Raw genomic sequence first — 14,975 nt, 5'->3', positions numbered from 1 at the left:
CATTTTCTATATACTCCTTCAGAAAAAGTCGTCGGATGGTGATATAGCTTTGGAAAAAACCCTGCCATCTTTAAACAATCATTTTTGTGGCTTTTAACGAGTACATGAATGCTTTCCAGGACAGACTGTGCAGACTGTTATCCACCCCCAGCCATGCAAATAACTGTAAACACTTTTCCAGTGAGGTTTACGCGTGGAAAGAAATAGTTCTGATAACCCGGTCCTTAAACATCTAACATGGAGCAATATTAGCATTCGTTTGGAGTGTTTGTCACCAGTGTGAGAAAAACATCCGTCTCTTTATGCTCCACGTCACCAACTATAGTCGATAACTTTGTCTGTCTGCCGTTTGGTGCTGAGCAGGTAATGTACAGTGGGTTTTTCAGAGCTTTTTTTCTGAATACGACGCTGATGAGCGCGATGAAGGTGAACCAAGCTGTGAGTTAAAAAACGAAAAAACAAAGAGCTAAACAGGTCTATGGATTTTGGGGTATATAGAGAGTCAAGGGATAATTCCCACCTCCTCTCACAAATGTAAACATATTGATAATGCTTTTTCAACAATATTTCATACCATATGTATATTCTTTTTGTATTCGTTATAGTATTTTGATTTTTTTTATATTATATAGATGGAGTCTTCAAATAAGCCCAGTGGGCTTTCTGCTTCTTCCGGCACTGTAATATTATTTATCAATGTTATGTTTTTTCATATTTTTCAATTGTGCAAATAAATAAACAAAAAAATAAATAATAATACTTGCACTCTGAGGAACAAAATTGGGTGTTCCTCAGAATGAAAGTTTAGAAACAGTGGAGAAAAGGCAAACAGCAGCGTACAGTAAGTTAATTTTGAATTGACTGGGAAGTGTGAGAAGTCTTGATTCCAGTTCACACAGGATGCAAATGAGCTGGCGGGAGACAACATGGAAATGTCCCGTTAGCCTCAATCAAAACCAGATTCTCAAGTATGTATGTATGTACTTCTGTGAGTACTAATGCATAGTCAGATAAGTAGTTATCCCCATTCTCTCTTCCAAAGCAAATGTTAAACTGTCATGTTTTTTTCTCTTGCATGTTTTGATTTGAGCAGTGCTGAGTCAGCAAGTTTAAATCCTCTTCAATAAGAGAATGTGACTTTGATTTTCTATGAGTATTCATCACATGCCACAGAGGTCATCGGCTGTTTGTTGTGGTGATTGTGTTGGCAGATCACTCTCTGCCCTTTCACTTTGAACGACAGCACATTATGATGAGCCAAAACAGCATTTCCATATTTTCCCATCAATCCGTGGCTCATAACCATCTCCTCCTTAATGTAAAGCTCTTCAGTCTGAATGACTTTCATTTGTGCTGTCACCAGCTCACAGGCAAATCTCATTAAATGACACAGACACCACTCAAATGCCATCAGATGAGCTGCCCAGATAAGTGAAGAATTTTCTATTTCGGCCAAAGACAGGATGAGAGAAGGTATCCTGTCAGACCGTTTTTATACCTGGCCATTATCTTGAGCAGTTACAGGGCTGCACTGTTCTAACACATTGTCTAGTAGAGGCAAGGTTAAAGAATGTAGTTAAAAGTGAGTGGGCTATCCCTCTCCAGTGTTCGCATAAACACAACACATACTGTAGGCACACATAAGATTCACGGACTGATAGTGAACAGAGAGGAAAACTGTAAGCAATTCAGTTTGGCCTTGGTACTGAGGGTTCTGTTTTTTTATTTCTGTATGAAACAACATTTCTGTCCCATGAGTGGTTATTCTGTGGTTAGTGCAAAGTCTTTAAAGATGTAGTATTTGCCCTGTAACCAAGAGGTTGCAGCACAAACCCCGGCCCCACTCTTCCTCCAGACTGATGGCAGCTCCATGTGGCCCGATTGGCTCATGGTGGCTTACACATGCCTTTTACAGCAATTCAAATCTGACAGAAGGAAGTGGATCGAAAATGATTTAAGAATATGAATAAAAGATTAAACCAAACCTGCTGTATTCTTCCTTCAAAGCATATGGCTGTGTAGCATCATCTTCCCCGTGATAATATCTGAGATGGTACAGTGTTTCATTGTCAACAGAAAAATAAATTCATACATAAACATAGTCCAACATTCTTTCAATGACATCCAAACCTTAGTCATAAAAATCTGCTCTTTATTTCTTCCTTGTTCCAACTAAGGAGGAGAAGAAAAGCTTTCACTATATTCTGACCTGGCTATAAAGATACAGTTTCAAAGGTAAAGGGAATAGGAGAGGAGAGGAGAAGAAGAGAAGAGCAGAGAAGGGAAGAGAAGAGAAGAGAAGAGAAGAGAAGAGAAGAGAAGAGAAGAGAAGAGAAGAGAAGAGAATCAATAGACAGATTGCAATAGACTATACGAGCATGAGAGTTTTTTCCTTCCTGAGGAAATGCTGTTGTATATCATAATGCTATGTGTACCTGCAGGGTGATGGACGAAGTTAACCTGCAGGATTTGGTTGATCTCCTGTCACAGCACACATTGAGGGGCTGTTTGGGATTAAGGGGAAATCCAGATACTGTATTGTCCATTTGGGAGCAGTAAAATACAGTCGTGATCCTTATATATCAAGATAAGGCACATTTAGTCAAATATTACAGGCAAAGCATGTATAACTGGTGATATATTCATGGGTTTTACCTTTCAAAATGTGTACACTATTACATGCAGAGAGACCGGTTTAGGAGATATTGAAACAACATTTTGGTTTTGTTGGAGGCCAATCACAGACCACAGCTTAATCTCAAACATATACACTGTTTGCCTAGAGTGTGTCTTTTTGTCTGTTTGTGGGGTGGGTATGATAGAAAGAACCCCATCAGCCAAATTGAGGACTTGTCCTTGCCCCTCGTCTCTCTTTTATTTCGGGGTTTATTTAGAATTCAGACTGGGTTTAGGGAAAGGTCAGACATGAAAAAGTGATTTTTGGGGTTTGGGGTACTGAAGGACCTCACAAAATAGTACATATTTACAGGACATAGACCAAATAATGTAACAGCATCAGTGAGAGACACTGTAACTTTATTCCTTTGGGTTGCAATTAACCACATTTTTCAAAATTAACATTTCATCAGTCAGGACACAACCACAAGTACAAGTTGCATTTGTAAAAAAATAAACAAAAGATATGAAATGAAAAGAATAACCAAGCAAAACCAATATTTACCAAGTAAAGGAAGTCCTGAAAATCATGATGATATCTTTCTAGCAGAAACAGACTCAACCAACAGGGATTAAAAACAGTACGCAACAATGTTTTTATGTTTGTTTGTCAAAGCCACAAACCAGGAGTGAATTTAACAACCTCAGAGGCCCCAGCAGATGGTGATCAGTTTTGTATTTATACATTTCTGGGCCACTGAAAACCAGACCAGAAAAAGTGAAGCTCCTGTTTATCTGGTCATCAGGGATTTGGATGGATGCTTGTTTGGAAGAATCCAGTAAATAAAAATTGACTATGATTGGAAGAAATGGATGTTTAGTGTGTTCTACAGTCGTTTCCAAACATACAACCCCCTAATTATGTGGCTGACATTTTCAATTGCCAGCTCTGCCTAAAGACAGCTTATAAATTGGATGATTAAGTTCAAGATCCAGGTTAAGAGCGTTGAATCATGTCTTATTATACGCCACATTATAAACACCATGTCATTATTCATGCCTTCTGAACTCTCGCTGAATATCAAAAGAAAAGCCATCATCCTCCCAATCCTTAACATATGGCTGTGTTTTATGAGTGTGCACGGTGGTCAGGGTGATGGCCGTTCTTCAGCCTGGTTAAATGCTTCCATGCTGCCGAGTTATGCTAACCGTGGCTTGTTGCCCGATTGTACCAATGAGACGAGGCCGCTATCAGGTACGGCCTGCCAGGAAGACCGCTTCTGCTGATAGTTCAGGAGTTTGCATGCGTATGCTTCATGCGTATGTGCAAATGGAGGCATTTACATGAACACATGGTAAAAAACCTGTAAAAAAATGATTAAAATGAGGATCCAGAGAGCAAATAAATGATATATTTTTGTTTAATTTGTGAGGCAGGGAGAGCATAGTCAAACTTCATAGGGAGATGGATTTGTTAACTTTATTATTAGGTAAGTAAAAAAAAAAAAGAAAACACTGAATAAACACCATGAGGCCAATGGGCTGCAGTTCAACTGAATCCTCTTGGTACTCTCAATGTTGGCCATCATCCTAATTCCTGAAACATGAATTTAAATTACTTCATAACAAAAGTGATTATCTCCAGTCTTGTGAGAATAAACAGATGTCGTTTATTCTGGCATCCATATACCCATGGCCTAATGAGAGGGGAGCAAAAAAAGCTTCTTTCATGTCAAAGTGAAAACAGATTTTTACAAACTAATGTCAATTAATTAAAAATATATAGTGCAAAATAAGTGTTTGCATAAATATTCACCCCCTTTAAAGTGACTGACCTAATTCAACAGAGGTCCAGCTAGTTGATGCCAGCAGTGTCACAATTAGTGAAATGGAGATCACCTGTGTGCAGTTGATGTGTGTCAAGTGATTGTAGTATAAAAACTCCTGTGTCTGGGCGGTCCAGTCTCTGGTTCATCAGTATTCCTGCTACAATTGCAACATGAAGACAAAAAAAAGATCATTGAAAAGTACAAGTCAGGAGATGGCTACAAAAGATTTCCAACTCACTGGACATCCCACAGAGTTCAGTTAAATCCATCATTAAGAAATGGAAGGAGTATGGCACTTGTTTATACCTGCCTAGAGCTGGCCGTCCTCACAAACTGAGTGACCGGGCAAGAAGAAGACTGGTGAGGGAGGCCACCAAGACACCTACGTCCACTCTGAAGGAGTTAAAAGCTTCAGTGTCTCAGATGGGAGAGACTGTACATACAACAACTGTTGCCCAGGTTCTTCACCAGTCGAAGCTGTCTTTTTCCAAATTCTTGTCAAAAAAGCCAAATTATATTGACCATGATTTCATGTATAAAAGCAACAAAAGGGTGAAACATCCAAGGGGGTGAATACTTTTTTATAGGCATTGTATTTAGTAATAACAGCTATAGCACGTCCTGAGTGTGAACACCTGTCACAAACATAAATCACATAAGACTCATGAGACGACTTGCAGAAAGAGTTCTCTCTATCTAATGTACTGTTAACAAGCAATAAAAGGGAAAGAACATTATGCTCTACCAGAAAAGAGGTCCAATTCCACAAGACAAGAAAAAAATGCTTCTTAAGATGTTTCATGTGTCTTGATGCAGCCACTGAGAACAGAAAAATAGAGAATGAAAGGAAGTGGTGAATAAGGGGAACCATAAAGGGAAAAGACTAAGAGGACCATTGAGACAAGATCGCTGAGAATGTGACCACTGAGCGACATGTTTTGCTCCGACGTTGGATAGATACGCTGCCTGCATGCTGGTCTCCTGTCACTCCTGCCTGACCTCTCCCTGCTCCTCTGTGACCCTGTTTGACCACACATAAGCTCCCCATCAGCAGGGTCATGGCCGCACTTTAACCCTCTCTGCTGCTCTGGCCTCAGGGTTGTAAGACAAGCATGGAAGTGCAAGGATGTCCTTAACACTCAACAGTCTCCTTGTGACCCTGCCTTTATGGGTTATTCTGGTATGGGCTGGTTACCATGGCAGCAAGAGTTCATGAGAGGGGGCATTTAAATAGTCAGATGATCCAATTATTGGATACTCTAATGTAAACGCACAAGTGATTGGTGGAGGGTTAACAGCGAGGTCAGTGGGATTTAATAACGCAAATTGCACATTTCCATGTTTTACTGGAGGTGGTGAATATGAAGGTGCCAGATCCCAGGAGTCCCCTTTTCAGCCAGGGTCATTTGTCGAATGTAGAAACTCAGCACAGTAATAAGTCATGCATGAAATGTGTGTTTAAACTTAACAAGACACAGCAACAAAACACAAGAGTTTAACACGTCCTTTATGTAAACGGTTACATAAATATGAAGGAACGTGATTCTGTTACTGTAACAACATGAAGAGTAATGACTCTATCTAACAATGTAATTGTTTCAGTTTATTCCTAGGATCAAAATGTGGTAGATGTTATTCACTGTGGGTGGAAGACATTACCTGAAACCGAAATTGGATTCAGTTTGAAAGAAAAACAAAATTATAGTTATTTGTTCGGCTATAATATGAACTCTTCAGTGCTGAAATATTGATATTGAAACTATGATTAGAGTAGCACTGGTTTTCATCCAGACAAAGAGTTATGATTTCCCAATAACATCATTACTACAATTAATTCCCTCTTGAATCCTCCAGTACTGACAAAAATCCTCCTCATTCCCGGAAATCAAAATAGCAGTTTTTCAAGCAGCATGAACACCTGATGACTTTATAGTTTGTCCTCTTTCCAACCTGGTATTCCAAGGTTGGAAGTCAGAGAGTGATTCAGCTGAGCCCTTAACCCTAGCTTCTGCTCCAGCACACATCAATCTGACCAAAGCTATAAGAGCAATAAGCATGCCTAAAGGCCAACAGGTATATAAATCCTGACATTGTACTTACAGCCAAAGTTTTATCTGCCTTAAGAAGTACAGTGATATGTGACCAGAGGCCATGCCAGCATGCTTAACAAAATGAAACATGGATTGGTTAAAGCCTTGTCACCACAGTGTCTCTTAACATTTGCTGCAGTAAGGAAAAAATGCTGTTAGTAATAGAAAAGTGTTGGCAGCAGTGTGCCAATAAAAACTAAATATTATATAATAGTATAAAATACTGCATCCAGCCAGTGGTGGAAATAAATAGTAAATGTACTCATATACTATTTTTAATTTTACTTTTTTACATACATTTGGTTGCTAATACTTGTCTACTTTTTTCCAACTTGTAGGATTTGTCGGCATCTAGTGGTGAGGTAGCAGTTTGTAACCAACTGAAACTTCTCCCGTGTGCCAAGCTTGTGGGTGAACTACGGTGGGAGACATAAAAATGTGAATGGCCCTGTGGTACTTTTACTTTAGCTAATTGAATAGAACTCCCTCCACTTCTGCATCAAGCTATACTTGACATAATATGACAAAACAAAACAAAAATATATAAATATAGTTAAACTCTGAAATCTTAACAGCAAATATTTCCTTGACATGCTTAGGAGAATACTTCCCATGACCTCAGGGAAATCCAGCATTCTTTATTCGCCACATACCACACACACACACACAAATTTGTCGATAAGCTTACCAGTGATGCCTCACACTGCACCTTGTCCAAATTTCACGGTCACTTTATTTGATGGAGGTCGCACTATGATATATTCTTACAGTCCTGACCTCTAACACTGTGACCTCTGGCGACCGCACAGAATCTGTGAATGAGCGATCCAAACATGATGTTGGATAACAGCAGGGTGGCTGTCGACAGTCATGAACCTTCACATTTTGACTCAGCGCTGTCACTCTTCAGTGTATCACTACAGGGGTCTTGACTTTAATGTGGAAGAAAATGTTATAAACCATACCAATTTAAAATTGCAATATAAACATCACATGAAATGTGCACTGTCACATAAGCACAATCATACAGAGATGACAGGTAATCATATATGTAGGTGTAGAGGGTAAAAGAAAGCAAACACACTTAAACAAATGACAGATTATGATGGTACACACAGAGAGCCCCTCCTCTCCTCATACACACACCAACATGTGCCAGGCCTGTGCTAACTGATGTCATGATTTCTCTTGTAAAAACACTTTTGCTAAACGGTTTACGTCATACCATTTGTCACATGTTGGGAAAAAAGCACATAAGCAATTATTGTAATAAAAAGGTTAAATAGTTACTAAGAGTACCAAGGAAAACCATTGGGTTATCTGCAGCGTAACACAAACAAATGATGCAAGCTTGATAGAGAACAATTGACTGTTTTACGTCAGCCTCATACACAGTGGTTGGCTTTGTTAGTGATGCTGTATATGTGTGTTTATATTTTTTAAATTGTTTCATAATTGTTCATGCTCATGGGAATTTGGCAAAAAAGATTTTGGAGTTTGTTTTCTCTTGAATATACATCATATTTCATGCACTGACTGCAGCTGGCATGAGGGTAGCAAGGCATGCAGAGGCAACTTTTGACTCTATGAGTCAGATAGTGAACTTGATAAATGCTTATGAAAAACACCTATTCAATTCCCAATCTGCTCCTTGTTTATTCATGCTCTGAGCAACTGTTGACATCCATTTTGTCTTTTTAAGCCTGCATGCTTGATGTAGACCATTGCCCACGCTTGGCAAAGACCAAATGCACAGAGAGGCAAACAAATCTCTTTTATGTAAAAAAAAAAAAAAAAAAAAAAAAAAAAAAAAAAAAAAAAAGAGCAGATTTGGTTCACAAATTGAGTCTGTGTTTGGGATGTTTCCCTGAGGACCCCATAAATCAAGCTGCCTGACCACAGTCTAAAGAAATGGCAGACAGACAAACCTGCAGTGAACATCTCTTGCTGACATAAAGACAAATGCATATAAAATTGTTACAATGTGTACACACACACACACACACACACACACACACACACACACTGTACACACCGTTATAATAATAATTTAATAGAGGCATCATGACGTTCACAGTAAATTAAAGAGACAAAAGAGACTTTCTCTTCCTTAAATGTAAAGGCTACATTCTAGCTTTCTGTCATTTATTAACACCATGTTGTATTTGTATTTACAATATTACATTGTTTAAAATGTCTTTCTAAATTGTGTATCAGTGGATGCAAATAAATAATTCTCATTATCATAATAAATATATTAATTACACTCATTCCAGCATCATCGTAACTTCACTGATGTTATGGCATTTATCTATGAGTGAAGCTGTTTTTCAGCCCTTTTAGCAAAACAATTTAACTGTCTTTATTAACAATTCACAATTGTTGATCAACCTAGTTGGCAAGACTGTTTGCTGTAAACTAACACTGGCAGTACATAGCTACATGAGGAGACTTTCAGGAAGCTCGTTATAAATCATACATTAGAGGACCGAGCTTTAGCCCTTTAGCCCACCATCCAGCCCTAAGCTGTTGTCGTGTGGCGGGTGTGTGATCCCAGTAGTACCAAAACTGCCGCACGTGTGTGAAAGCTGCATTTGATAGTGTTTGTCCTAAAGGACACGTTGGATTATGGCTGGAAAAAATGGCCTCAGGCTGTCTTCACAAGTCATAACTGCATGATGAGTGCTTACCAGTGTGTGTGTTTTGGGGGCAGGGGGAGGGACAGGAAACCAACCTAATCCATCAGGATCAGTCCATTAAGCCCCAGACAGATTCAATTAAAGGAAAAAAATAATTACCTATACACTAACATAACAGCAAAAAACGCACACAGCTTGATATACAGGCAAACATTGTGAACTTGAGAGAACAAACTGAAGTTTGATCGCTGTTTTTCATCCCATATTTCTGTCTTAAAGCCATGGGGCATAGAGTCCTGCATGGTGATTGTGATTTCACGGATAAAAATGTATGGCAAGTCGCTCAACAGAAAACAAATGCTGCTTTCTGCGCTTGTAAAGCGTTGAAAATATCTTCCTCAACCCGAACTGAAGTAGAATGTTAATAGGTTTCAAATTAACATTGTTAGTTGTCCAAATACTTCTAAGTCTTTCCACGCAGCCCTGGCCAGCTGCACAAATATGAACGATTTACCCACAGGGAGTATAACTTTCATTTCATACAACAGCCCTGTGGCAGACACCGACAGACAAGCCAATGCAGATAGAGTTCAAACCTTAGAAATAAAATGTGTAGAGGGGACACCTAATATATTAGGACAATAGATGCTGCTAAGTAGAGCCTCAGCCACAGCAGAGGGGAAGCTCTAATCTCTTCCAGAAGCAGCTGTCATGCCTTCACATACAATCAACTTTTTTTTCTCATTTTGGAGTGAGATGAGAGAGATGTAGATATGGTAATGACGCTTTTATGTTTTCACAATTTGAAATGTAAGTTTACTGCATTTCATTATTGAATTTCCAGAGGACTGGATGATAAGGGCCGCTTTTTTAATGCTTCATTGAAAATCCTTAAAGGAATTACTCTACATTTTGCAAAGATTATTGCCAGAAGTTAGATTTGAAGATTGATACCATTCATATTTGTGTAGGGTTAAATATAAAGCTACAGCCTGCAGTTAGCAGCATAGCTTTGCTTAAAGACAAGAAAGACAAGAATTTCCTGCACCAGTTCAAGAAATTGTTAATTTAAAAAAAAAAAAGAACATAAAACATCTTTATACTTTAGAAATGCAGGTTTGTAACCTTTGACAGAGCCAGGCTATCTGTTTCCCCCTGTTTCCGTTTTTTATGCTAAGCTATGCTGGCCAGCCGTAGCATATTTAGTGGACAGTTATGTGGTATCAATCTTCTCATCAAAGTATTCGCAAGAATGAGAAATAAGCAAATTCCCTATACATAAATTTTTCTAAATTGTAACCTTTACTCCTAAAACATAATTCAAATCAAATTCTGATCATCACAGCCTTCAGTATATAGCAGAGCTCCCTTAATTGTCTCTCTATGTTTTTAAAAGCCACAGCAGACAGTGAAGCCAACAAACCGTTCACGGTAGCAGCCATGGTTCGTCGGAATCCTCTCGTGACCAATCACAGAGAGGGTCACACAGTCAGTCCTGCAAAACAATGCAAAATATATTTCTTTTATCTTTATTTCACCTTTTTATAGCTACTAAAAGTGTTAAAATGTGACTGAAAGAAAGCTGTTCCTCTCCCTCTTCCTCTGCCCTTTCCCTCATGTTATCAGGATTTATAAGGTTTGAGATAGCACCCTAAAGCCCAGACACTTCCCAGAAGCCCCCTGTGGGTCCTGAGGACCGGTCAGGCAGATTGTCAGCAGGCAGCCAATTCAGGGTCACCTGGCGCTGCCCTATGCAGTCCTGGGAAAAAGACATCTCTTATCAAAATCACAGCGCGACACAGACCTGCTAACCAACCACACCTGATAACAGAGATTCAGAACAAGCACAGGAAGAGAAGGGGGTAAAAAAAGTGCTTGCAAGGAACAGTAAAATATGGAAAGGAAGAGATGCATCAAAGAGGGAGATTAACATAGAGGGTTTTATCTGAGTACTAAATTCTAACCCCTAATTTCATAAATTACCAGGTGTTAACGATGCAACTAAAGGATTTCAACTAAACCCTCGGTAACCACAGCTTGTCATGTGAAACAAAGCAAATACAGCTCTTATTCTTCAACCCTGTGATATATGGCAAATGGAGGCCTGTTGTGATTGTTAGGGATGTCTGAAAGACAGACGGTTTTAATGTGTGTATGTTCGCTGCAGGGTTCCCTGTAGTAAACCCTCAACTTCATCACTGGCCCACACTATTACAGTCCAGTTAACATTTACACAAAAAAGCCCATTAGAATGACGTCCATGTACAACGTCCTCATATTATTTTAGTTGAGTGTGTGTGAGTCATGAAAATCCAGAGAATATGCTTCTCTCCAGTTCTTTACCATTGTCAAAGAATAACTGCAGAAAGGGCTGTTGCCTGTTTTATGAAGTGTTAGGACCAAAAAACAAAGTGAAAGAAGCAGAGGTCAAGGAAGGCAGAGGTTTGCTGCACTGATTGGTCTCTGTACTTTTATTCAATGTGTCTCTTTAATCGGATTCAATGGAAAGTCACAGAGGCTGAATAGCTGCCACACAGACCCACAGGCAGACATACAGTTCCAGTCAAAGCCGGCTCAGATTTCAACAGCCAGCCAACATCTGAACAGCGGATTATCGCAGCTTCTTGACCATTATATACCTCTTGAATGGTCTTGATTCCCAGTTAATGGCATCCATGCATTTGTAAAGCGAGGAAGAGAAATGGTTGCAAAAGAAGAAAAAGCAAAGACCTTATTTCACATTCACCTCCTGAAACCTTTTCATTGCACACACAGCTCTCAGACACAAAGCTGCTTTTGTGTGGGGAGTCTGGGGTTAACAGAGTCCTGTCAAGGTCCAGAGACAACTCCACTAGGAACCTCAATGCCTTCTCTCACACACTGATTCTTATAAAGAAATGTTTGTATTTAATGTATAAACTATTGTAAGAATTAGTCTCGTTAGATGTATTTAACTAAACATACTTAGCTAACATTAAACATAATTTTCCTTTACTGTTAATTTAACAGTCATCTCCCAATGACTAACCGCAATCCTCATCAATACCCATCTCTTAAACTGTCAAACCATTGGCCATGTCTATATAAATTTGAAATTTAAATTTTTTCTAAAAGGCGTTAACGTCTTTAAGGTTTTGGGTCCGCACTAGCCTGTTCAGATTGCTTTCTAAATGTTTGGCATCCATAAACAATCAAATGCGCATGAAAAATGCTCAAGTTTCGTCCTTTTCCTCTTCTTTTAGTTCATCTGCGGTTGGAAAATGCTGGGATGGAGCATTATCACTAACAAATGGTAGGACCATGGCTAAACGGATGGGCCTTGTGACAAACATAAACAGATTTAAACGGTGCCTGGGTAAAACTCTGCTCTCCTTCTGACAGCAAGTACAAAATACAGATTTATTAAATTGTTCCTGTACCTCAAGGCTAACAATAACTTTGGCATTGCTACATTGAGACCCTTGATCAAATAGTTATTGTACAACAGAAGCAGAAAACCATGTCAGTAGAGATAGAAATAACTCATCAAAGAGAGACCCTGAAGCAAAATAAATTACCATGTGATTCATGTGTACATAAACAGCAAAAACAAATTATCTACCCCATGGTCTAAAACTAATTCTAATTTCAAACTAAACCCAAAATCCAAATAACAATTCTGACTTAGATTAGAATTAAAATCTATTCATTTTTATACTTACATAGTCATCGTCAGGATGGAAAATACAACAATGCACAAAGTGCTTGTATTTTATTTATTTTTTTACAGATGGGAAAATTTGTGATCTTTTTGCAATGAGAACAACCATCCCTCAGCTCTGTGCGGTGAAAAGGACATGACAGGAGTGTGAAGTCATTGTCGCAGAAGAAGATGGATGTGGAGAAGCGGAGAGGATATAAATTTGTAAATGAGCTGCTAAACCCTGTAAACCTCACAGTATTGGTCCCCCCCCCCTCGTGAAAAATCACCCATCACTGTAATTTGGCAAAGACTGAGCATAACACCAGAGACATAAGAGGCTTTTGGAATTGGCTCACTGTGGGTTTGGAAAGTTACAAGAATCATTTTTCATCTGTCGTTTTGTCATCTGAAGTACGGGACAAACAGATCTCATTTCACCACTTTAGAGTCTTTTTTGTCATTCAAGAGATGTATAGCGTCTTCAAAGCACTCAGTCCTTTAGCTATTCCTTCTGCAGTAACAAATTAGCTCCCAATGAAAGTTTAATGGTTTCTCGTGCACTTAATCATAGTGTTTTGCAACACCTGCCTGTATTAGCAGAGCTCTGACTCCTTGGTGTGTCAGCCAGCAAGTGTGTGTGTGTGACATGTTAAAAGTTTATGAACTTTGAAGCATAAAAAGGCCTCATGCAAAGAAAGTTAAAAAAGAGCACTAAGTAGTTGTTGTTGTGGCTACTTCAAAGACCATCCATAATTGCACTTCATGTGGCACATACTCTATGGGACCGAACATAACATGTCTGGTCTTTAAGTTTCTTCTGATTTGACTTATTTGGTTCCTGGTCCGTTTATGCAGAAAATACTTCGGGAGACACTTTGACTCGTTTCTTTGGAAACTCCCCTAGGTTTATCTGGGCTAACTGAACAGTTTTAAGGCTTACTAACTCTAAGAGATGCACTTTAAATGCATACCACATTCAACATTAAGGCTAGAAACATCCCATAATGCAACACTCTCTGTAGGAGCTGGTATTACACCGATACTCTCTCTTTTCAAAAAACATTTTCGATGTTGTGAATATGTCTTTTTCTAGTGGTAACAGAACAACTACCATTTATTCAAACCTTTTTCCAGAAGAAATATTGTCTTGTTTCTTATACATTTCTGATATATTTGGGTCATAGCAATAAGAATGTATCCAATGGTTTGTTTGTGTGTGTTCATGGTGGAACAGTATCATGCTTCTGTTGAGCATTAACTTTCTGTAAACTACCCAACTAATATCAGTGTCTTATTTCTAAATGTTATTTGTCTTTTTTTTGTCTATTCAAATAAAACTATAATTTATCTAATCAACCCAGTCAAGTAAGATTGCAGTGCGCCCTGAAGTTACCAAACAACACCAAGAGTCAACAGCCAGCAGCTCTCGTAGGCTGGAAACACATCCGTTTCCTTCTGCTGCTGTGCATCATTAAACGTGTTACACACTTATTTAAGAGTGCTGACGATTTCATTTGCTAATTTTGTTATTTTCTGGTCAGCACCCATCATACTCTAAGGACAAGTTGAGCATGCCTGTTCTTTTGTTTAGGCTGTAGGCAGAGCAGTGCTTTGATAGCGTAGAGAAATTTCACTCAGAACCATTATTGTCAACCTCATGGTGTTCCCTGCTACAGGAACTCAGGGTATCACAAAAGCCACTAGGATTCATCCTCTGGGGACCATGAATGTTGTTGCAAAATGTACTAGCAATTGTTATTTCAGTCTGGACCAAAGCGGGAAACTTACGAACCAACATTACCGTCCATGTTCAATGCAGCTAACACAGCAAAAAAGAATGTAGTATAATCTAAATATTTCCATATATTAGAGATAATACAGAGTTTTCCACCCTGTTCCTGCAGCTTTGCTTCATTGATGAAGATACTCACACATTTTATAGCAGGTGAAGTGAAGATCACTTTATTCTAACACATATTTTACACCAGTAAAGGGCGTGAATCCCAGAGCGGAAAAACCTGTAAGATCAGAAGCTGTCGTTGAATTATGGTAACCCTAGTTTGAAGGGAGAATGTACGGAGGATGAATTTAGAGCGGGACAGGTCTTTGACTCACTCTC

Source organism: Anoplopoma fimbria, chromosome 6 (genome assembly GCF_027596085.1).
Source record: "Anoplopoma fimbria isolate UVic2021 breed Golden Eagle Sablefish chromosome 6, Afim_UVic_2022, whole genome shotgun sequence".
NCBI classification, from domain to species: domain Eukaryota; kingdom Metazoa; phylum Chordata; class Actinopteri; order Perciformes; family Anoplopomatidae; genus Anoplopoma; species Anoplopoma fimbria.
The sequence above is the reverse complement of the archived record's forward strand: the minus strand, read 5'-3'. Positions refer to the sequence as shown.